The sequence below is a fragment of the Crocuta crocuta genome, unplaced genomic scaffold (assembly GCF_008692635.1).
Source record: "Crocuta crocuta isolate KB4526 unplaced genomic scaffold, BGI_CrCroc_1.0 scaffold64, whole genome shotgun sequence".
Lineage (NCBI taxonomy): Eukaryota > Metazoa > Chordata > Mammalia > Carnivora > Hyaenidae > Crocuta > Crocuta crocuta.
This window is the reverse complement of record NW_027530640.1, coordinates 11785836-11810487: the sequence shown is the minus strand read 5'-3', so window position 1 is coordinate 11810487 and position 24652 is coordinate 11785836.

The window sequence follows — 24652 nt, the reverse complement described above, 5'->3', positions numbered from 1 at the left end:
AAATTTTAAAAGAAAAAGTTAATTAGAAACTTTTGTATCTTTTTGGTTGGGTGTCAAAAGAGCTGAAAAACAATGTGGCAATATCTTACAACAATGAAAAGGCTCAGAATCTATGACCAAACAACTCTACTAACTGTGAAGAGAAACCCTCACCTATGTGTACCAAGAAACATGCATGCTGGGGCGCCTGGGTGGCTCAGTCAGTTAAGCGGCCAACTTGGGCTCAGGTCATGACCTCATGGTTTGAGTTCTAGCTCTGCGTCATGCTCTGTGATGACAGCTCAGGGCCTGGAGCCTGCTTAGGATTCTGTGTCTCCGTCTCTCTCTGTGCCTCCCCTGCTCACATATTCTCTCTCTCTCAAAAATAAATAAACATTAAAAAAAAAAGAAAGAAACACACGGGAATGTTGATGCTTCAGTGTCTCTAGCAACAAAAACTTGGAAACAATGTCTATTATGGAGTAAATTTTTAAAAATACACTGTTGGTATATATATATTTAGAGAAAATGCATCTCCTTTAAAATGTATACTTTTCCACAGCTTCTCAGCCTTGTGACTAAGATCAAGTGTAAAATGTATACTTTTACCTGGGTGACTCAGTAGGCTAAACGGGTAGCTCGGTCAAGTAAGCATCCACCTCTTGATATCAGCTCAAGTCATGATTCATATGGTTTATGACACTGAGCTCCATGTCAGGCTCTGCACTGACAGTGCGAATCCTGCTTGCAATGCTCTCTCTCTCTCTCTGACCCTCTCCCCACTGCTTGCACTCTCTCACTCACTCTCAAAATAAATAAACTTATAAAAACTTTAAAACTTAAAGCTAATAGGGGCGCCTGGGTGGCTCAGTCGGTTAAGCATCGGACTTCAGCTCAGGTCATGATCTCACAGTTCGTGGGTTCAAGCCCCGCGTCAGGCTCTGTGCTGACAGCTAGCTCAGAGCCTGGAGGCTGTTTCAGATTCTGTGTCTCCCTCTCTCTCTCTGACCCTCCCCTGTTCACGCTGTCTCCCTCCCTCTCTCTCTCTCTCAGAAATAAAATAAAACATTAAAAAATTTTTAAAAAGTGATATCTAGATCACTTTTTTTTGACTTTGGACTCCTTCAGAGAATGCTTCCCCACTCAAGCCACAAGCTAGAGGTTTATTTTCTGGAAAGGATAGAAGGTCTTAAGACTGACACTGTCAAGGGCACGGATGATGTACAGAAACGGGAGGATTAAGTGAACATTTACATAAAAACTTTGTTCCCAATGATTCTGAGAAAACTGGAAGCCAGGCCTGTACTACACAGGCAGGAGATTACAAGATCCTCAGAAAAACGTGACTAGTACAAAACAAGGAACTTTACAATTCACTGATATTAATGGTTCATCTGGAGAAATAGTCTAGCCAGCAAACTGTAAACTCAATTCCACAGTTGCCAAACTTCATCCCTATATGCTTAGACCTTTTCACCAGTTTTTTAGTACCCCACTCTTAATAAATATAAATGACAATAAAGAAATCAGCCACCTGATGGTTAATCTTCAACATGAAAGATAAAGACCAAGGGGCGCCTGGGTGGTTCAGTCAGTTGAGCGTCTGACTTCAGCTCAGGTCATGATCTCAGAGTTCATGGGTTAGAGCCCATCATCAGGTTCTGCGCTGGCAACACAGAGCCTGCTTGGGATTCATATTCTCTCTCTCTCTCTCTCTCTCTCTCTCTCTCTCTCTCTCCCCCCCCCAACTCATGCTATCTTTCTCAAAACAAAGTTTAAAAAAAAAAAAAAAGGACCAGAGACCACAATATCATACCTATCAGGAAGGCTATTATTACTATTTTTTAAATATTTATTTTTGAGAGAGACAGCATGAGCGGGGGAGGTGAAGGAGGGGAGGAGGACAGAGGATCTGAGGGCAGCTCTGTGCTGACAGTGAGAGACCAAGAGCCCAATGGAAGTCTCAAACTCACAAACCATGGGATCATGACCTGAGTCAAAGTCAGGCACTCAACTGACTGAGCCACCCAGAAGCCCCGTAGAAAGGCTATTATCAGAAAAAAGAACCTAAACAACAACAACAAAAACAAAAACAAAAGGAACAACTTTTGGTCAAGATAAGCTAGAACCCTTGTGTGGGTGGGAGTGTAAAATGGTATAGTCACTGTGGAAAACAGTATGGCAGTTCCTCCACCAGTTAAAAATAGAATTATCATATGATCTAGCAACTCCAATTCTAGGTATAAACCTAAAAACTAAATAACTAAACTAAATAACTAAGAGCAGAGTCTTGAAGAGTCATCTGTATACCCATGTTCATAGCAGCATTATTCAGAATAGCTAAAACAACCCATGTGTCTGTCACCAGATGATGGGTAGGCAAAATGTGGTGTACACACACACACACACACACACACACACACGAAATAAGGAAGGATATTCCAACAACATGGATGAAATTTAAGAACATTAAGCTAAAGTAAAAGAAGTCACACAAAGATAAATACTGTAGGATTCCAATTATATGAGAAACCTAGTAAAAAAAACCAGAGAGATAAAACATAGAATGATGGTTGCCAGGGGCTGGGGAGACAGAGGATGGGGAGTTATGTTTAATGGCAAGTTTTGAAAGTGAAAAGACTTACAGAGATGGATGGTGGTAATGGTTGTACAATAACATGAATGTATTTAATACAATTGAAATGTCTATTTTAAAATGACTTAGATGGAAGGTTTTTTTTTTTAATTTTTTTTGTTTATTTATTTTTGAGACAGAGAGAGACAGAGCATGAGTGGGGGAGGGGCAGAGAGAGAGGGAGACACAGAATCTGAAGCAGGCTCCAGGCTCTGAGCTGTCAGCACAGAACCCGATGCAGGGCTCGAACCCACAAACCGTGTGATCATTACCTGAGCCAAAGTCGGATGCTTAACCAACTGAGCCACCCAGGCTCCCCATGGAAGGTTTTATATATATGTATTTTATAAGAAAAACATTTTTTAATTGATCAAAGATCTAAATATAAGAGCTAAAACTATAAAGCCCTTAGAAGAAAACATAAATGTACATCTTTGTATCCTTGGATTAAGTAACTTAGATATGACACCAAAAGCACAAGCAACAAATTAGGTAAAATGGACTTCCATCAAAATTGAGAACTTCTGTACATTCATAGGTGAAAAGGCAACTCCCCAAATGGGAAACAAACTCTGCAAATTACTTATCTAATAATGGTTTAGTATATAGAATATACAAAGAATTCTTACAGCTCAGCAATAAAGAACTCAACTTTAAAATGGGCACTTGGGTTGCTTAGTCAATTAAGCATCTAACTTCAGCTCAGGTCATGATCTTGCAGTTAATGCGTCTGAGACCCACATTAGGCTCTGTGCTGACAGCTCGGAGCCTGGAGTTTGTTTTGGATTCTATGTCTCCCTCTCCCTCTGCCCCTCTCCTGCTTTCTCTTTCTCTTTCTCTCTCTCAAAAATAAATAAACATTAAAAAGAAATAGGCAAAGGAAAAATCAAACTTCTTTTAAAAACAACAACAACAACAAACGGGTGCCTGGGTGGCTTAGTCAGTTACACATCTGACCTCAGCTCAGGTCATGATCTCTAGGTTGTTGGTTCGAGCCCCGAGNTATATATATATATATATATATATATACACACACACACATACACACACACATATATCTCTCCAATGAACACATGAGATATTCAATATCATTCAGTAATTAAAAGAAATGCAAATTATAAACACATTCATACATCACTTGACACCCACTAAGAAGGCAATCATCAATATAATAAAGTAACAAGTGTTAATGATACGTAGAAACTAGAACCTGCATACATTGCTGGTGTGAATGTAAAATAAAACAGCCTTTTTAAGAAACAAGTCTGGTGGGGCCCCTGGGTGGCTCACTCAGTTAAGCATCTGACTTTGACTCAGGTCATGATCTCATGGTTCATGGGTTCGAGCCCCGCGTCGGGCTCTGTGCTGACAGCTAGCTCAGAGCCTGGAGCCTGCTTCAGATTCTGTGACTCCCTCTCTCTCTGACCCTCCCCTGCTCACACTGTCTCTTTCTCTCAGAAATAAATAAAACATTAAAAAAAATTTTAATTCAAAATAAATAAAAAGAAACTTTAAAAATTAAAAAAAAAAGTCTGGTGATTCCTCGAAAAGTTAAACATCCAATTACCACATGACGCAGCAGTTCCACTCCTAGGTGTATATCCAAGAGGAATGAAAATTAATGTTCACAGAAAAATTGGAAAGTATTTGAAAAATACTGTTCATAGCAACATTATTCTTAATAGTTAAAAAAATGGGAACAATCCAAACACCTGATAAATGTTAAAAGAAAATATCAGATACCCATACAATAGAATATTAAAGGAATTAAGTACTGATATATACTGTAACTTGGACATAGCTTGTAAACACCATTAAACAACAGAAGCCAGCCACAAAAGGCCACATATTGTATGATTCCATTTATATAAAATGTCCAGAATAGGCAAATCCGTTTGGTAAAAGGAGTGTGGAGGGAGCAGGCAGAGACCAGTCCAGGAAGTCAAACATACAGTAATAATTTAAGACAAAAGGAAGAAGAGAGAAAAATGAAGTTAATGAATCCATGAACAAAGTGATTCAATAAACTTTTTCTTTTTTAAAAACTTTTTTTATAGTTTATTTATTTTTGAGACAGAGAGAGACAGAGCACAAGTCGGGGATGGTCAGAGAGAGAGGGAGACAGAATCCGAAACAGACTCTAGGCTCTGAGCTAGCTGTCAGCACAGAACTTGATGCGGGGCTCGAACCCACGAGCCATAAGATCATGACCTGAGCCGAAGTCAGACACTTAACCGACTGAGCCACCCAGGCGCCCCTCAATAAAAGTTTTCAAAACTTCAGGACATGTAGATAAAGGAGATAGGGATAAGAAGATGGAATATTACTCAGCCTACAAAAAGAATGAAATCTTACCATTTGCAATGATATGGACAGAGATATACTTTGCTAAGTGAAATAAGTCAGTCAGAGAAAGAAAAATACCATACAATTTCATTCATACATGGAATTTAAGAAACAAAACATGAAAATATGGGAGGGGGTAAAAAAAGAAAAAGAAGGAAACAAGCCATAAGAGACTCTTAAGGAAAGAGAACAAACTGAGGGGTGATGGAGGGAGGCGGATGGGGAATGGATATTAAGGAAGACACTTGTGTTAAGGTACCTTGGTGGTTCAGAGGGTTAAGGGTCTGACCTCGGCTCAGGTCTTGATCTCACAGTATGGGAGGTCAGGCCAATCATGGGGCCCTCTGTTGTAAAGTGTAGAGCCCACTTCAGATCCTCTGTTTCCCTCCCTCTCTCTGCTACTCCTACCCCATACTTTCTCTCTCAAAAATAAACAAAAATTAAAAAAAAAAAAGAAAAGGAGGGCACTCGTTATGATGAGGACTGGGTGTTGTAAGTAAGTGATGAATTAGTGAATTCTACTCCTGAAACTTATATTGCATTGTATGGTAAATGGAGCTTAAATAAAAACTGGAAAAGAAAACAAAACAAAATAAAACAAACCTAAGGATGTGAATTTCTAGCTGAAAAAGACCAACTGAATGTTGAGCAAAATAAATGAAAATTGGCCTACACCACCACTTGTCACAAAATACATTATGTGGGACACAGAAAACCTGTAGGCTTCCAGAAAGAAAACTGGTCACATATATGGGATGAGAAATCACAGTAGTTTTGGACTTAACAGCAATCCTGGAAGCTAAAAGACAATGAATGTACTACTACATAAGTAAAAAGAGCCACAGTAGTGGCCCTACTTCAGGCTCTAAAAGTACAGATAAAGTCACGTTCACCATCCACACTAAGAAACAAATAGCTCTTTTCCAAATGCCAATAAACACTGTTAGCTTCATGTTGTTCCTCAAAATTGGAACAATTTTTTTAACCTTGTATTAAGTTGCATGTGACCTCATTCAAATGAATTTCCACATCAAGTTACAGATTCAAAAAAGAGGAACTAAAATAATATATATATACTGAAAAAAAATGACTGCAGAAGCATGTTTTGGGATTGCCACTGTAAGTTAAACAGACTTTCTTCATTCAAGATTTGTCCTGTAGTAGTAAAAATAAAGGGTATAAACATTTCTCTTTTTCAAAAGAATTCAAATTTGAGGGGCACCTTGGGTCGCTCAGGCAGTTAGGTATTCAACTCAGGTCACGATCTCCTAGTTCATGGGCTTGAGCCCTGTGTCAGGCTCTGTGCTGACAGCTCAGAGCCTGAAGCCCGCTTGGGATTCTGTGTCTCTGCCCAGCTCTCTCTGCCCCTCCCCTGCTCATGCTCATACACACGCACGCAATCTCCCTCTCAAAGATAAATTAACATTTAACATTTAGGTGCACCTAGGTGGCTCAGTCAGTTAAGAGACCGACTTTGGCTCAGGCCATGATCTCACGGTTTGTGGGTTTGAGCCTTGCGTTGGGCTCTGTGCTGGCAGCTAGCTCAGAGCCTGGAGACTGTTTCAGGTTCTGTGACCGACTCCCTCTCTCTCTGACCCTCCCCTGCTCATGTTGTCTCTCTCTCTCTCTCAAAAATAAATAAAAAAACATTTAAAAAAAAGATAAATTAACATTTAAAAAAATTTCCAAATTTTTGTTTTAAACCAATTTAATCAGTATTTTAAACACTTGGGAAATGATGTCAAATCAATCTTGTAAAAGATGTAGTAAATATCATGGTAACTCACACATTTTATTTTATTTTTTATTTTTTTAATATTTATTTTTGAGAGAAAGAGAGACAGACAGAGCATCAGTGGGGGAGGGGCAGAGAGAGAGGGAGACACAGAATCTGAAGAAGGCTCCAGGCTTTGAGCTGTCAGCACAGAGCTCGACATGGGGCTTGAACTCACAAACCATAAGATCATGACCTGAGTTGAACTCAGACACTTTAACAACTGAGCCACCCAGGAGCCCGTAACTCAGATTTTAAAAAGAGCTCACAAATATGTATGACAGACACAGTGCCAGTATGCGCAATAATTTCAAAGTGGATTTTACTATTTCTAGTCAACAAAAGTGAATCTCAATGCTTAGAGATACAAATAATCTGGTCTACTATTAAACTGGCCTGCTACTAAACTCAGTGATGATATACTGCTTTAATGCAATTAAGTAGGGGAGGTTTCACAGCAATTCCCCATCATGTACAACAACACACCTTTATCAAAACACGAATAATATCTCTAAATATCCAAAGATGTCAAGCTCATAAATTAAAAAGACAAACTATTGGGGTGCCTGGCTGACTCAGTCAATGGAGCATGCTACTCCTGATCTTGGAGTCATGAGTTCAAGCCCCAACTTGGGCAGAGAGTTTATTTAATAAAAAAACTACATTAAAAAAAAAGATAAGCTACTGCTAGCAAAACTTTAACACTAAAGCTAAATAAATTTGGTAGTTCTGAATGTTAAGCTGCATATAAGTACACAGGTGTTGGTCATTTCAATGTCTAAAACCTTTTGTATTCATAAAGTATTTCATAATAAAAGCTGCTTCAGAACTTTAATTACAGTTGTTTCCAACGATTTCTTTCTTTCTTTCTTTTTTATTTCTGAGAGAGAGAGGGAGAGACAGCGTGAGCAGGAGAGGGTCAGAGAGAGAGGGTGATACAGAATCTGAAGCAGGCTCCAGGCTCTGAGCTAGTTGTCAGCACAGCACTAGAGTTATCAAAATTACCTCAGAATAATAACCCTAAATTAAAATCATGGTCTTCATTTAATCCAAGAATGGCTGTAAGAAAGGCCATATTCCCCACAATACATCATGCTCTTCCCTTTCAAAACAGGACCTGGCAGAATGGCCACCACAAAGAAGGGTGTTAAGAATAAGGGCTGTTCTGCCACCAATGAGGCAGTGAACAGAGAATATACATCAACATTGAAAAGTGCATCCATGGAGAAAGTTTCAAAAAAGCATTTCAAGAAGTTTCAAGAGCCAGTACATTCACACCTGGCTCAAGAAAGCTGTCTGGGCCAAAAGAATAAGAAACGTTCCACACCTTATGTGTGTGGAGTTACCAAGAAAAAGAAGGATGAAGATTCACCAAACAAGCTCTATACACTGGTTACCTATGTATCTGTCACCATTTTCAAAATCCTATAGATAGTTAATGTGGATGAGAACTAAGTGCTGATTATCAAATAAAGGTTTAAAACTGAAGACAAAAGGAAGGGAGGGAGGAAAAGAGCAAGCCATATTCCATAAGTGGAAAAAGTGCTATGTGGTCACAATTACAGGCTGAACTTCCTGTATCTGCTTTAAGTAATGTTCTATATGACTAACACTATTACTTTAAACAGTTTTTATCTAAATATTTACGTCAAATAAGAAGTCCTTTATTTTATTTTGTTTTTTAAAAATTCTGAGAAAATCTATAAGGGGATGTGCCAGTGCAAGATATACAAGTCAGGAAAATTAAGGGCATCACCAGGGGAGGGAGAGTAATAATGGTATCTATGCTGGTGCACCACAGCTATGGGAAGTTGATTACATACTGGGAAATTGATCAAATGAGTAAATGTATTGATAATAACAGGTTTCTCACTGTCAGAAAATAGGGAATATTGAAAGGAAGAAATATAGGGTGAACCCTGTGGTATTCAACTGGAATTAAAGGTACCTATGTGAACTCATGTTTTGTTTTGTTTTTTTATATAGACAGACAAAAGTAAATATCCATGGAAACGTGTATACTATGTGTGTACATGTGTCTTTCTATACATATACATATTCTCTAGCTACATCTACTGATTGTACTGAGAAAGCTTGGAAGCAGTAAGATTTCAAGAGCAATGAGCACACCTAGCATCCAGATCTTGATTTCTAAATACCATTTTCCAGTAAACAGAACTAGGAAGCCTTGGAAAAATAGATGATTACACAGCTAGAGCAGGATAAAAAAGAAAAAGGCAGAGATATTTTATGCTGCCAAAACAAACTAAATGCTCAAAGAATGATGAGGAAAAAACAAAACAAATGAGCATTAAAATAAATGATAATAAATTACTATAATCCACTTGAATAGGAAATCATTCAGTCCATACAAATATAAGTTTAAAAATGAGTTAAAACTTTTACATGACAGTGTGGTACCCATACTCCCAAATAGCTCCCAATGATCCTTGACTCCTTGTATTTATACTCTTTAGTTCTCTCCCCTATACTATACCAGGTATGGTCTGTGAAACCAGAAGAATATAGCAAAGTGATAGCATGTCACTTGTGAGATTAGGTTATAAAAGATACTGTGGCTGATCACTCGAGCTCTCTTTGGGGACACTCTAAGGAAAGCCATGTCTTAAGTATACTCAAGCAGCCCTATGGAGAGATCTACACAGGAAGGAAATGAATCCCTTAGTTCAACAACCCACAAGGAACTGAGATCTGCCAACAATCATGGGAACAAGCTCAGAAGGGGATTCTCCAGCCTTCAAGGAACTGCAGCCCCAGGCAATACCTTGGCTGCAAGCTCAAGAAAAAAAAAAAAAAAACAACCCTGAGCCAGAATCACCTAGCTATATGGCATTTGCAGATTTCTGATCTTCAGAAACTATGGGATACTAAGTGTTTAAGTAGCTACGATTTGGGGTACTTTCTTCTGTGGCAACAGATAAATAACACAAATAGGATAAGTACATATTCTCAAAATGTCTCCTAAAATATCACTTCTTCATTATAAATGGAAAAAGAGCTCTATAGTTGGGAACTATGGTAGATAAACTTCTCAGTAATGGGTCAAAGTGAAATTGCATACGACCTGACAGGATACAATGAAAGGAATCCAACCAAAATCACATACCAACTGATAGGGTACAAATAGAGTGACACAGCATTGCTTTTGTGACATTCCTACCAAAGACCCATGACCTAAATCTAAAAGTTGGTTTGTGGGATGTGTATGTGTCCATGTGTGTTTTAAGTAGGCTCAATGCCAAATGTGGGACTTGAACTCACAACCCTGAGATCAAGAGCCACATGCTCTGCCAACTGAGTCAGAGACGCACTCCATCCATGACCTAAATCTGATCATATGGGAATAAACCCAAACTGACGAACACTCTGCAAAGTAACTGGACTCTAAATGTTTTAAAAGTGTCACGGTCATGAAGCCAAGAAGAGACTAAGGAATTAAAGAAGAGTATACATATATAATAAGATGCAGAGTAACTCTGGACTAGATCCTTTTTCTAAAGCACATTATTGGAACAATTGGCAAAACCTGAATGAGGTCTGAGGTTTATATGGCAGTTAAGATCTCAATGGAAATTTCCTAATTTTGAAGGCTGTATCAATACGATTATGTGGCAGAATGTCTTGTTTATAAGAAATACACAAAGTATTTGAGGGTGATGAGACATCATGTTGACAACTTATTCTTAAATGGTTAAAGAAAAAAAAGTTCTAGGTATTGTATTTACAACTTTATAACTGAGCCAGTTAAGTCACAATGATTATATTAAAGCCTACCTTTTTTTTTTATGTACTCCGTTTTTCCTTCTTACTCATCCCCCAGAGCTCTGCAGGGTCCTCATTCTATAGACAAGGAAGCTGAGGCTAAAGTAAACTTGGCTAAGGCCACAGAGCTAGCACAGGATTCAACAGGCATGTTACTCCAATATCCTACTATTTTTCTCACCCTTATCACTTGCTGTCACTATTTGCTCCATATTGTTGACCAAAACAGAATGCCTACTATCCATCAGATACTGGGAATATAATGAGTAAGACAAGGACTTTGCCCAGGAAAGCTCAGTCCAGAGGAGGAGAACAATCAATCATGTCTACATACTAAGAAATAGTTCTATAGTGGAACCCTACTGCCTGCATGCCTGGGGCATGCTACATAGAAAAGCCATTTCTATTGGGTCTCCAAGGATGAATAAAGAATTCAGGAGGAGGGGGGTGGGGGTGAGAAGACATTCTCTGTACAAGGAAAAACACAAAGACTAAAGGAAAAGGTTTCTGAAAAGGATCAATTAGAACTGCTTAAATTACAGTAGTATTTCCCATGAAACACTAGTTTATATTCTACGAATGAAAGATAAAGGTAGCAGTATTTTTTATCCTAAATTTTATCTTTTAATACATGTTTTTAAGAAATACTACATATTTCTGCAGATTTAAAGCCATAATTTGCCTCAAGAAACTAGAACACAAAGCAAATGATGTCCATCTGTGTTGAGATGCACAAACAGCACTTATTCATGGGTATCATGGTCTACTTGACTCCAGTGATCTTTCTAGTTTCTTGTCATAATTCAATATATATTTGAGATTTAATCAAAGCATAATGTTTATTAAGTATTTCTAAAATACTAAGCCATTCCCCATAGAGTTACAACTAGAATATGGAAGTTTAAATGAAAAACAAAGTCGTCTGATTCTTAAGCCCCAAAAGTCAAATTATTTTGAAATAAACGTGAACAAAGCATAAATGTCTTTTTTTTTTAATTAGGTGACCTGTCTTTATCTACCCACGAGACAATTAACAATATTGATAGTAGCCTAACTGCAAGAATACTGCCAAATACACAGTTTCCAATCTTTTCCTAGAGTGTACCTGTATGAAATAAATGTTTATATTATACTACAAATGAAAACATACAGTAACACATTTAATGCAGCCCTTGATGAAGATCTCTTTTATTATGTAAGAAAAATATCATTTAGGGCGCCTGGATGGCTCAGCCAGTTTAAACATCCAAGTCTTGGTTTCAGCTCAAGTCATGATATCACAGTTCTTGAGAGCCAAGCCCTCCTGCATTGTGTTCTGCACTAGCAGCAGAGCGCCTGGTTGGGATTCTCCCTTTCCCTCTTTCTCTCACAAAATAAACAAAATTTAAAAAATAAAAATGTTTATAGTTGGTTACTTTATGTATTTTTTAAATTATTTTTTAAACATTTTATTTATTAAAAAAATGTTATTAAACATTTATTTACCCACGAGCAACGAGATCACAAAGTAAGCAGAAGTCAGAAGCTCAACCCACTGAGCCACCCAGGTGCCCCATGGTTTGTTACTTTATAACAAACTGACAATGAATAATGTTTCCTCTAAATATATTTTGTTTTTNCCCACGGACCGCGAGATCATGACCTAAGCGAAAGTCGGACGCTTAACCGACTAAGCCACCCAGGTGCCCCTGTGAAGTCAATCTTAACCCAAGTGTGCACTGGTTCATGAACTCTTATTTGTATCCAACAATAATATTAGTTTGAAAAGCATTCCAATAAAGTTGGGAGACACTAGATATGAGGAAGGAGGAGACAGCACAGCAGTTTATCAGAAGCTAAGGGAAATGAGTGATAACGATGTTAACTGTTACAAAAATTAAATAAAAACTGAGGAGTTGGCAACTGAATTTGGCAATTAAGTAATAACCAATGACTTTACTAAGCAGTCCCAGAATAGTGAATCGACTATTCTTCTAAGAATTTTGGCACTGAAATGCTAGAGATGAGAGGGATAACAAAGAGGAGGGAATTAGCTGTAGTGAGGGAGGGGAGTTAAAAAAGTTTTTTGTTGTTGTTTATTTATTTTTTAAAGGAAGCCTGGATGCTGAGGGGACTCAGAAGAGAAGAGAAAAGAAGGGATCTAGGAGAGCAGAGAAAATTACTAGAGAGTAAGGACCTGGCAGAAAGAATAGGAAAGCAAAAGTTAGATTGGCAAAGGGAAAAGTATAGCTTCTCCAGAGACAAGAAGGCAGAAGAGCAATGACTAAGGTCAATTTGGAGCAATGGCTGGCTAGAGTCAAGATTACAAGAATCTGAATCCTAGCTCTTCTTACCATAACCACAGAAGCAGGGGCAAGTTTCTTTACTTCTCCAAGTGTCTGTTTTCCCATCTAATCTGGAGAGAACAGAATTCTCAGAGGGGTGTGCTCAGAAGATTCAGTAATTATGAAACTGAGTAAGTACTCTAAAGTACTCTACAGGGCTTTGTTTTTGTTTTTAAAAGCCTCAACGGAAATCTAAAAGAATTCACATATTTCTATTTTCTCTGTGGAATAGGTAACTGGGTCACCAAATGACATTAAAAGAGTGTTTAAGGACAGGAGACAGTGATTCTTAATCTTTTAGGGAGACTGATGAAAGGTATATGGAAGAGAGAATATCCAAACTTTGTGTAGTTTTAAGGGAGTTCATATATATCTCTTCAACAATAAAAAGAGATGCTAAGGAAAAGATTTGGTTCAAAGGCACAGTTTGAATACCCAATTGTTTGAACAAAAGAAAAAGACTTCATCCTTTAGATTTACATACCTAACAGCTCCGTAATGGTACATAGTCTGCCAGAAAAGACACTGGACATAGTCAAGAAACCCAGGTTCTTGATCCAGCCCTAGAAAGTCACATGGCCTTTTCAGAGAGTAGCTCTGAGATGTGCTGCAGTTCTAACATTTTATGATTTTATTACTTGAAACCTCACTTGACTGCAGACAGAAGAACAAATGGTACTTTATTTTCCTGTCATAGTTAAATATGATTTTGAAAGTTATCCTGGGAACCTAACCACCAAAACTTTATTTCTACAGAAAAAACAAGTGTGCTCCTGCATTTCTGGGATGAGGCTGCAGAGGTTCCTGGCAGCATCAGGCATGAGTCAGGTATTCCTATCCTAGCAACTGCCTAGGATATTTTAGCAGCCCTCTCTCTGGACTAAAATATCCAGAACTGGACTCTGTCAGAACTTCCTCTTTGTCAGTCAGCAGTACTGTAATACACACTGAGAGAGTTTAAAGCAACCAAGATTAAGTTATCCTTTAATGAGGGCTGTTTAAATTACATTTAAATAGCAACCTGGAAGAGTCAAAGAAAATTTCTCAATCCAATGAACCTTTGTAAAGCAAAGAAGCATTTCCTAATGAAAAACTAAAAAAACTAACTAAATAAATAATCTTTGCAGAGATTTCAAGAACCTTATCTTTTGGAGTAATAAGGTATATCTGCTTTCTAAGATTGATCTAATTCAAACAGCCATCTTTTGTAAACCATTTATTAAACTTCCTAGTACTCCACAGAACAATTTGATAATTTTTCCCACTGTTTTGTCAGGAACTCGCTTTATCCTTACCTCTGATACTATTGTGGTATCACGATTAAAATACAGTATTTTAAAATCATTATTTTTAATTTAATACTATTACAGTGTTACAAAGGTAAGAATCAACACTTTTTAAAAAATTTTTTTACATTTATTTATTTTTGAAAGACAGTGTGTGAGCGGGGGAGGGGCAGAGAGAGAAGGAGAATGAGAATCTGAAGTAGGCTCCAGGCTCTGAGCAAGCATTCAGCAGACAGCCTGATGCAGGACTTGAACCCACAAAGCATGAGATCATGACCTGGGCTGAAGTCGGACTCTTAACTGACTGAGCCACTCAGGTGCCCCAAGAATCAATCCATTTGTAACCTCCCAGTCGCAAAACATTTTCAAGTATGCAGAATGCAGAAAAATGATTCACAGCATAAAACAGAGCAGAGTGAGGTTAAGAGTAAAATACAAACTTCTACTGTGGGATCAATGCATGTACTAAATTGGCTTTCCCTATGACCTCACACACAACCATATGAAAACCTCAGCAAAGAAGTTAATTAACTCACAAAAAAACTACTTAATCTTGCCCATCTACATAAAGCAATAAACGTTTGAAACTTTAAAAAAGATAGCAACTACGGTTTAAATGATTCTATCCTTACATTCCTGACTGCTTTTTGAACCTCAATCTTTTAATGTTAATTCATAAACTGGAGCCTACCAACCTGTCAGAAGTATGTTTTGTTTTTAATTTGAACTGGTTGCCAAAAATCTGGATTTGTGGCTTCCCTTTTAAAAGGGAGGAAAAGGAAGATCTGGCAACAATGGGCCCACAGATCGTGGTTAAGAGCAACATTTGGAGAGAGAGGGGTAGCAGCTGTCCTCTTCTGATAGCATATGTAATTTCTAGTTCCCCTCAATTTTTTGCTCACTTTGGTTACCTGCTTGGCCTAGAACTATCAAGAGTTTGAAATCTTTATTTTACTGAGGTCCCCACCCCCGCCTCCAGGGGTGTTGTCTCTTAAGGGGTTTTAGAAGAACTAGCTCTAAAAATCTTTATCACAGGAACAGAATAAATCAAGTAATAATCCTGGCATTAAAGCCATATACACCAACTGTTAGCTGTAAATATCAGGATAACAGTAAAATGTACAAGACACTATTACTGTTAAGAAAATAGCTTTTAGTATCCTAACTTTGGTCTGTCTTCAACTCCTCAAAGAATCAAGATGCTGTCTTTTATCTTTCCCCAGAATAAAGAAATTAGCCCTGTATTTCAACATTATGGCACCCTAAGAGCACCCAAAAGCCTCCTGCATCTGTGTAACAAAAGAAGAAAAACAGGAAGTAAAAAAGGTCTGTGATCAGCCAAAGAGACCACACACTTCACAGAACACATGAAGCCCTCGTCACTCAGAGCCTACTGGATCTTATTTTAGACATAATTTTAATAAGCTCCGTGATCTGGTTCCCCAGCCCACAACAGATGAGATGCAGCCAACTGGAAAAGGGCTGGGGGTGGTGCTGCTAGAAGCAGACACTCAAAGCATCAAAATCAAAGCTAAACACCTATAAAGTCAGCAGAAAACCTCAAAACACAGCAGGCTAGGGCCATTTGATGTAGACACAAACAAGTCTGAGGGTCCCAATCCCTGCAAAAGAACTATACTGATGTTCATCATGACCCTTTTTGGTATTCTCTATTAAAGCATAGGTCAGGAGACCTTAAAGCGTGTATCAAAATAAAGTCTATGAAGTCTATCAAAACCTTTTGCCATAAACACACAGCATTTAAAGGACTGTCAAACTCACAGAATACTATTTCCCTCTGTCAGAGAAACGAGATACTGAATTCCTAAAGATGCCACATGTCAAATGTATCTGTTTTTAGCAAAGTTTTATTAGAACCTAGATGAAGTTCATGATATCTAAAGTCAAGAGAGTATTAAAGTAGAACTATTTTTTTTCTTTCAGAAAATGATAACTGGAAAGGTTTAAGACCAAAATCAGTTATATAGGCCAACTAAGTTTTTTCTGGATTCCATTGTAGATACATTACTAGGGTCAAGAAGATGATATGAAGACTAGTCTTATCCATACCTAAGTTAAGTCTGCACTCAACTTAAAATTGGCATTTCACAGGGACACTTGGGTGGCTCAGTCAGTTAAGCAGCTGGCTTCAGCTCAGATCATAATCTCACGGCTTGGGGGTTCAAGCCTAGCATCCGGGCTGTCGGCGTGGAGCCTGCCTGGGATTCTTTCTCTCCCTCCTCTGCTCTCTCTCTCGAAAGAAATTTTAAAAATTTGGTATTAGCAAAAAAAAAAAAAAAAAAAAAAAAAAAAAAAAAAAAATTGAAAAAGAAAATTTCCATTTTGTTTGTTTTCACAATTTTATTGACTACTATACCAAAAATAAATTTTGTATTTCAAATCCTGGTCAGTCTCAGAAGTTGAGCCATACTTTGGGAAGGGCTCTAGGTTATAAACCAGAGGGTAAAAAGCTAATTGTGAGTTTTAAAAGTTCAAAGCATCATTGTCTAAGCTTGATTTTCCTTATTAAAAATTTTATAAGAAGATATTTTAGGGGTGCCTGGGTGGCCCAATCAGCTAAGTGTCTGATTTCGGCTCAGGTCATCATCTCACAGTTTGTGGGCTTGAGCCCTGTGTCAGTCTCTGTGCTGACAGCTAGCTCAGAGGCTGGAGCCTGCTTCAAATTCTGTATCTCCCTCTCTCTGACCCTCCTCTGCTCACGCTGTCTCTCTCTCTCTCTCAGAAATAAATTTAAAAAAAATTTTTTTTAAAAAAAGATATTTTAAAGAAAGTCTGAAGAATACGTAGTAACTCAAAAGAAACCATATTACCAGGGCAAGTATGTTAAGATTATGTTTTGAGTGTTACTTTTTTCCTCTGAAAAAACTTAACACACATCAATAAACACAGACATTAAAGGATGTTATTTCTTTACCTGTAAGTTATCACACATACTTCTCTTCAGGTTTTAAAATAAAAGCACAGGACTGGGGCTGGGAAGGGGTGATGATTAAAAAAAATAAGAGCATAATCTTCTATGGTTACAATCTCAAATTGAGAACTTCCCAATAAGACTCTAGAAGAACCCAGTAACTCTTAAATACCTTAAAATACATACATATTTTTATTTGGATGACCATCCCTCAATGTGCTCCTGCCCCTTAAATAGTTAAGAAATTTTCCCTTAAGTTTCAAGCTCTTTTTAACAAATAAACTGCTTCATTTCAACACAAGGTTTACTCTGTCTAAAGTCTGCCCTTTTTCATTTGTTAGAAATCAAGTAAGTCCAAACAAGTTGGTAAAGCTCTAACCTAATTTACAGTAAGCATTGGGAATTTCACATTAAAGGCCTATGAAATTAAGACCAATTGCAAACTGAGGTATTTTAATTGTCCACAGTCTGCGTTTTCACTAAGTTTAGGGTAAGGTGAATATTGCTTTTCTTCCTCTTGCATCTCCATCCCATTCCTCTCGATGGGTAATCAATCTACTTATAAGTGGCTAGAGGCTTAATAGAGCCTCTTCAAGTACCCAAGTGATACACCAAACAAAAATTAGAAGTACAGTCGTACTTCACTTGTAAGAAAAAAACATGATAGAGGCACCCAGAGATTACAATATTGGGGGGACCCTAAATTTTAAGCCAAGCCCATACCCTAGAAACAGTATAAGAAAAACCTCCATACAAATAACTAAATAACCTTTCATCGTAAAGGGTAAAGACATCCTTCCGAATGGAAAAATCTAGCAAACTTCCTTCTACATTAAAAGAGTCTCCTTGAACATATTACCTAATTTAAGGGCTAAAATCCAATTTATGAAGAGACTGTATAAGGAAACGTTAATTTCTCCAGCAGTTTTCAATGTTCAGGTTTCTAGCTCTACCCTTACAAATTTAACAGCTTTTCTATTGGATCCATTCCTGTAAAACTGAAGCGTAGTTTCTTACTACATTTGGCAACCTCAAAGAACAAAACGCTTCTCTACTTCCCTCCTCCACCAAGAGTCCTGTTTTTGTTTTGTTTTTCCTTCTGAACTTCCTACTCTAAGTTTCTGGACAAGCAGAGTGGACCGAAGTGTACGGCCGCCAAAGGTAAGTGAACTCAAGAAATACTTGTGGATCGACAAAAAGGCTTCCTCTGCCTGGGACATGAGCTCCAAGCTCAGGCGGTACGGTGGAGGAAGCCAGGGCAGGTGGGCGGGTGTGAGCGGGAGGTGGGGGAACACAGGCAGTGATGGGACGAGGAGCCCTTTCGACCTCTGTCAATGGGGCACCTTAACGCCCCAGCCCCAGCTCCCCCTCCCGGCATGGCCGGACAATGGCCCTCTAGCGCAGCAGTCCCAAGCCGGGCAGAGGCCCTGGGACTCCTTACCACGCGGGGCCTAGAAAGGAGGCCAGGAAGGAACGCCGAGCCGACCAGCGCACCTCCGGCCTAAGCGCGGACTGCGCGCCGGGGCCTCTACGGGCGCCATCACTGGGAACAGGGTGTGAAGGGCGCCCGGCAGGACCATCTCCGGCAGCCGGGTCCGAAGAGGCCGCGAGCCAGGCGGAGGCGACGGCGGGAAGTGCAGGCCGCAGCCTGCTCAGCTGGCCGCCCAGCGGCCGGAACCCTCAGCCGACCTCNGCCCGAGCCGCCGCCGCCGCTACCGCCGCCGCCGCCGCCGCCGTAGCTGCCTCTTCCACCTAATCTCGGCGCCGCCTTCTCAGCTGCCGCGGATCCCTCCGCCGGGGAGCAAGAGCCCAGGCCTCGGGCTCGGCCGGTGCCGCTCGATCGGACAACCAGAGGGGCTGCCTACTGCAGGTGGACCGAGGGACGCGCGGGCGGACGGGCGGGCGGCGCCGCCGGGGTGGGGCNACCGCGCCGGCGGCGGAGGGATACGGGCCGCCCCTGTGAGTATCTTACGCGCCGTCGCCTTCGCCGCCACGGCCGCGGAGAGGATGACGTCGCGAAGCGCAGGGAGGAAATCTCGCGAGATTAGTGGAGCGGGTGGTACCTCTTTGCGCGCCGCGACCCTTGAGTCCCTTTCATCTGGTACCTCGTTCTTGTGGCATCGAAGATCTATAAACGTTTAAAGGCGAATGTTTTCCAGATCCTTGATCAGCGCCATAGCATAGACTGACCCGAGAGGAGGCACTTAGGCCCATTGCAACGTTCTCGAAAGAAGAAGGGACTCGTCCAAGGACACACAGTTTTACAGAGGCAAAGCTGTGAATTCCCTGAAGTGGAGGGCCTTGTCAGAACGCTTTCTGGAAGCCAGGGCCTCTGCTGTTAATATGTTTCTTTGAGCGTGCCTCGGGCAGCTGTGAGATGGCCTTTCTGACCAGGTCCCCAGGAGGATGACAACTTGAATTTTTTTTTTAAATGTTTATTTATTTCTAGGAGACAGAGAGAGAGACAGCGTGAGCAGGGGAGGGTCAGAGAGAGAGGGAGTCACAGACTGAAATAGGCTCCAGGCTCTGAGCTGGCAGTCAGCACAGAGCCCGACGCGGGGCTCGAACCCACGAACCGCGAGATCATGACCTAAGCGAAAGTCAGACGCTTAACCGACTAAGCCACCCAGGCACCCCGACAACTTGAATTTCTATTAGCCACACACGTGTTGCTTGTAGGAGAGGTACCCACACCTTGTTCTGCTTGGTGAATTGTTACAAACAAGCACTGCACCAGTTACCTCGTGAAAAACAAACAAAAAGACAAAAAAAAGAACCAAAAAACGTGCAAGGTGTGCTCCCGCGGTTAAAACGAACCTTGCGGTTCAGATCACCATCAGCAGCAAGCCTAGACAATCTATTCTGGAGTTGCTTTTTAGGAGGTAGCGGCAAAAGCTAATTCACAGAGCAACTACTCTTGTGTTGAGTCCTATGCCATGGCCAGTGAGATGCAAGACCAGGCCTAGGCTTGGAGGTACTTCCTATCTGGCGGGGGGGTGGACACCAGAGAATATTAAGGATTATTTTCCTAGGGAGTGATGCCAACATTCTCACATCCATCCTGAGGTTTTCTGATTTCTAAAACTGTTCTTTCCTCTTTCTGGAAGGGGCCTTGGAGATCATTGATTCTAACCTGAATTTAAAGAGGAGAAACTGGAGCTTCTAAGAGAAAGATCCTGCAAAACGTTACCCAATAGCTCAGTGGCAAAATTTATACTGCCTCACCTAAGAGTTGGACCAATGGGACCTCCATGGACCCAGCAAGTCAAGGAGGGGAAAACTGCATCCAGTCCTCCAGAGTGGGTGTATTTGAGGTTGGAGGTGAAGAGAAACATTCTACAGTTCAAAATCTTTTTTTTTAATTTTTTTAAATTAAAAACCTTTGGAGGGCACCTGGGTGGCTCGGTCAGTTAAGTGCCCAACTTCACCTCAGGTCATGATCTCCCACTCTGTGAGTTTGAGCCCCATGTTGGCTCTGTGCTGACAGCTCAGAGCCTGGAGCCCCTTTCAGATTCTGTGGCTGCCCCCCTCTCTGCCATGTTCATGCTCTGTCTCTCTCTGTCTCTCAATAATAAATAAAAAGGTTAAAAAAATAAATTAAAAATTTTTTATTTTAGAGAGAGAGTGTGAGAAGAGGACAAGTTCAAAGAGAGAGAGAGGGAATCTTAAGCAATCTCCCTACTCAGTGAGGAGCCTGATTTGGAGCTCAGTTCCGCAACCCTGGGATCATGACCTGAGCTGTAATCAAGAGTTTGACACTCAAATGACTGAGCCACCCAAGTGCCCCCACCGAAATCTTTTCTTCCTAAGAACTGTGAGGGAAGAGGTACAAAAATGCTCATTGTTCAAATTAAATTTTTTTTCTTCAACCATTAAGTTTTTTGTATTAGAAAAACAATATATAAATGGGCTGCAAGATATGCAGATAAGCAAAAAGAAGAAAATAAAAGTCAGCCACACTTGGGGCACCTAGGTGGTTCAGTCGGTTAAGTTTCCCGATCTTGGTTTCCTGCTCATGGCTCAGGTCATGATCTCCTGATTTGTGGGATCAAGCCCCATGTCTCACTCCTCAGTGACAACACAAAATCTGCTTGGGATATTCTCTCTCCTCTTTCTGTTCTCCCCTCACTTGAGCACACTCTCTCCCTCTCTCTCTAAACAAATGAATGGACTTTAAAAAAGAAGCAGCAGCAGCAGTAGCAGCAGCTGCAGCAGCAGCAGCAGCAGCAGCAGCACTGATCCCGGTGGGGAATCCTCAATCTCNAGTCAACCATACTCTAATCATTTAACAAATGCCATTTGGTTTATGCCTTCCAGTCTTTTTTCCTTACATATAAACATATATTTTTATTTGAAAAAAGTAGAATCATGCCATGATACTTTGTGGTAATCTACTTTGGTAAAAAAAAAAAAAATTTAAACTGTATATTAAGGTCTACAACATGATGGTTTGAAATACAGAAAGTGAAATGATTATTACAGTCGAGATAATGAACATATTCAGGGCCACCTGGGTGGCTCAGTCAGTCAGCGTCCATCTTCAGCTTAGGTCATGATCTCGCAGTCCACGAGTTTGAGCCCCATGTCAGGCTCTCTGCTGACAACTCAGAACCTGGAGCCTGCTTCAGATTCTGTGTCTCCCTCTCTCTCTCTCTCTCTGCCCCTCCCCTGTTCTTTGTCTCTCTCTCNAGTCAACCATACTCTAATCATTTAACAAATGCCATTTGGTTTATGCCTTCCAGTCTTTTTTCCTTACATATAAACATATATTTTTATTTGAAAAAAGTAGAATCATGCCATGATACTTTGTGGTAATCTACTTTGGTAAAAAAAAAAAAAATTTAAACTGTATATTAAGGTCTACAACATGATGGTTTGAAATACAGAAAGTGAAATGATTATTACAGTCGAGATAATGAACATATTCAGGGCCACCTGGGTGGCTCAGTCAGTCAGCGTCCATCTTCAGCTTAGGTCATGATCTCGCAGTCCACGAGTTTGAGCCCCATGTCAGGCTCTCTGCTGACAACTCAGAACCTGGAGCCTGCTTCAGATTCTGTGTCTCCCTCTCTCTCTCTCTCTCTGCCCCTCCCCTGTTCTTTGTCTCTCTCTCTCAAAAATAAATAAGACATTAAAAAAAAATTTTTAAATTAATGAACATATCCATTGCCTTGCTTTTTTTAATGGTGAGAACACCTGAAATCTTTGATAATTTACTTCTATTTTTTTTCAAAATAAATGAATACACTTTAAAAATTTACTTAAAAATAGACAATATATAGTGAATTGTCCTCTGTCAATACACATTTCTACCATGTTTTAATGCCTATATATTCTATCATATAAATGGACCATATTTATTTAACTGATCATATTTGGGGAAACATTGTTTCCAGAGTTATTTCCAACTCTTGCTATTAAAAATAGTCTGATAGTGGATGTCCTGCAGTTAATCTTTGTACAATTCTAAGAGTGTGTCTTTCGGAAAAACTTCTAGAAATGAAATTGCTGCATCAAAGAGTTAAAAGATATTTGCATATATGTTCATGAAGAACATCAGTTTATAACTTTCTTTTTTGTAGTATCTTTATCAGGTTTTCATATCAAGGTTATTCTGGCCTCATGAAATAAATTGGGAAGTGTTCCCTGTTCTTTGTTTTGAAAGACTTTGTGTAGGATTGTTATTTTTTCTTCCTTAAATAAATAATTGGTAGAATTCACCACTGAAGCCATCTGGCCCTACAGTTTTCTTCACAGAAAGAGTTTGATAATAAATTCAATTTCTTTAATAAGTATGGGGCTATTTAGATTTTTCTTTTTTCTTATGTCCATTGTGATAACTGTGTTTTTCAGGGAACTTGTCCATTTCATTTAAGTTGTCCAATTTATTATAATAAAGTTACTTTTTTTTTTAATGTTTTATTTATTTCTAGGAGAGAGAGAGAGAGACAGCGTGAGCAGGGGAAGGTCAGAGAGAGAGGGAGTCACAGACTGAAACAGGCTCCAGGCTCTGAGCTGGCAGCACAGAGCCCAACGCAGGGCTCGAATCCACAAACCTCGAGATCATGACCTAAGCAAAGTCGGATGCTTAACTGACTAAGCCACCCAGGTGCCCCATAATAAAGTTACTCTTAATACTTTATTGTTCCTCTTACTATCCATGGCATCTATAAATATGTCCTTTTTTGTATGCCTGTTGTTGGTTATTTATGTTTTCCCTTTATTTGATAAATAAATCAAATAAATCTGGCTAAGATTAAAATTTATCAAATTTTATTAATCCTTCCAAAAAACCAACTTTCGACCTTATATTTCCTCTCCCCATTTTCTGTGTTATTGATTTCTGCTTTTATTTTTATTTCTTCTACTTACTATGAGTATAATTTGTTCTTTTTCTAGCTTCTTAAAGTAGGAGCTTAAATTACTGATTTTATACTTTTCCTTTTTTTAAATATAAGCACTTTCTAATAAAGCATTAAAAGCACACTACTTTTTTTTGCATCCCACACTTCTGTAATCTTTTGTTTTCATTTTAATTGAGTGCAAAAGTTTCTTTTTTTTTTTTTAATGTTTTATTTATTTCTAGGACAGAGAGAGAGAGACAGCATGCGCAGGGGAGGGTCAGAGAGAGAGGGAGTCACAGACTCTGAAACAGGCTCCAGGCTCTGAGCTGGCAGTCAGCACAGAGCCCGACGCGGGGCTCGAACCCACGAACTGCGAGATCATGACCTAAGCGAAAGTCGGACGCTTAACCGACTAAGCCACCCAGGCGCCCCAGTGCAAAATAGTTTCTAATTTCCGCTTAAAAAAATTTTTTTTAATGTTTGTTTACTTACTTGAGAAAGAGAAGCAGAGCTAGAGCAGGGTAGGGGCAGAGAAAGAGGGGGAGACACAGAATCTGAAGCAGACTCCAGGCCTGGAGCTGACAGCACAGATCCCGATAGGAGGCTCAAACTCATGAGCCAAGAGGTCATGACCTGAGCCAAAGTCTGACATTTAACCGACTGAGCCACCCAGGCATCTAATTTCCCCTTTGACCAAGGGTTATTTTCAAAAACCTTGAAATTTATCAATCAGGTAAATGCAAATTAAAATCATAATGAGTAGATACCATTTCACACCCACTGGAATAGCTAAATTCAGGAACAGTGATTATAATAGGTTGTGACATAGAAGTACGGCAATTGGAACTCTCTTACATTGCAGGTGAAAGTGTAAAATGATACAACCAGGTTTTTTTTGTTTGTATGTTTGTTTTTTTTACAAATAGTTTATTGTCAAGTTGGTTTCCATATAACACCCAGTGCTCATCCCCACAAGTGCCCCCCTCCATGCCCATCTCCCCCCTCCCCCCCACCTTCATCAGTCCTCAGTTTGTTTCTCAGCATTCAAGAGTCTCTCATGGTTTGCCTCTCTCCCTCTCCCCCACCATTTCCCCCCTTCTTCTCCCTCTTGGTCCTCCGTTAAGTTCCTCCTAATCCTCCTATATGATACAACCAGTTTTGAGAACTGTTTGATAATTTCTTATAAAATTTAACATACATACATCATATGACCCAGCAATTCTACTCTTAGGTATATACCCAAGAGAAA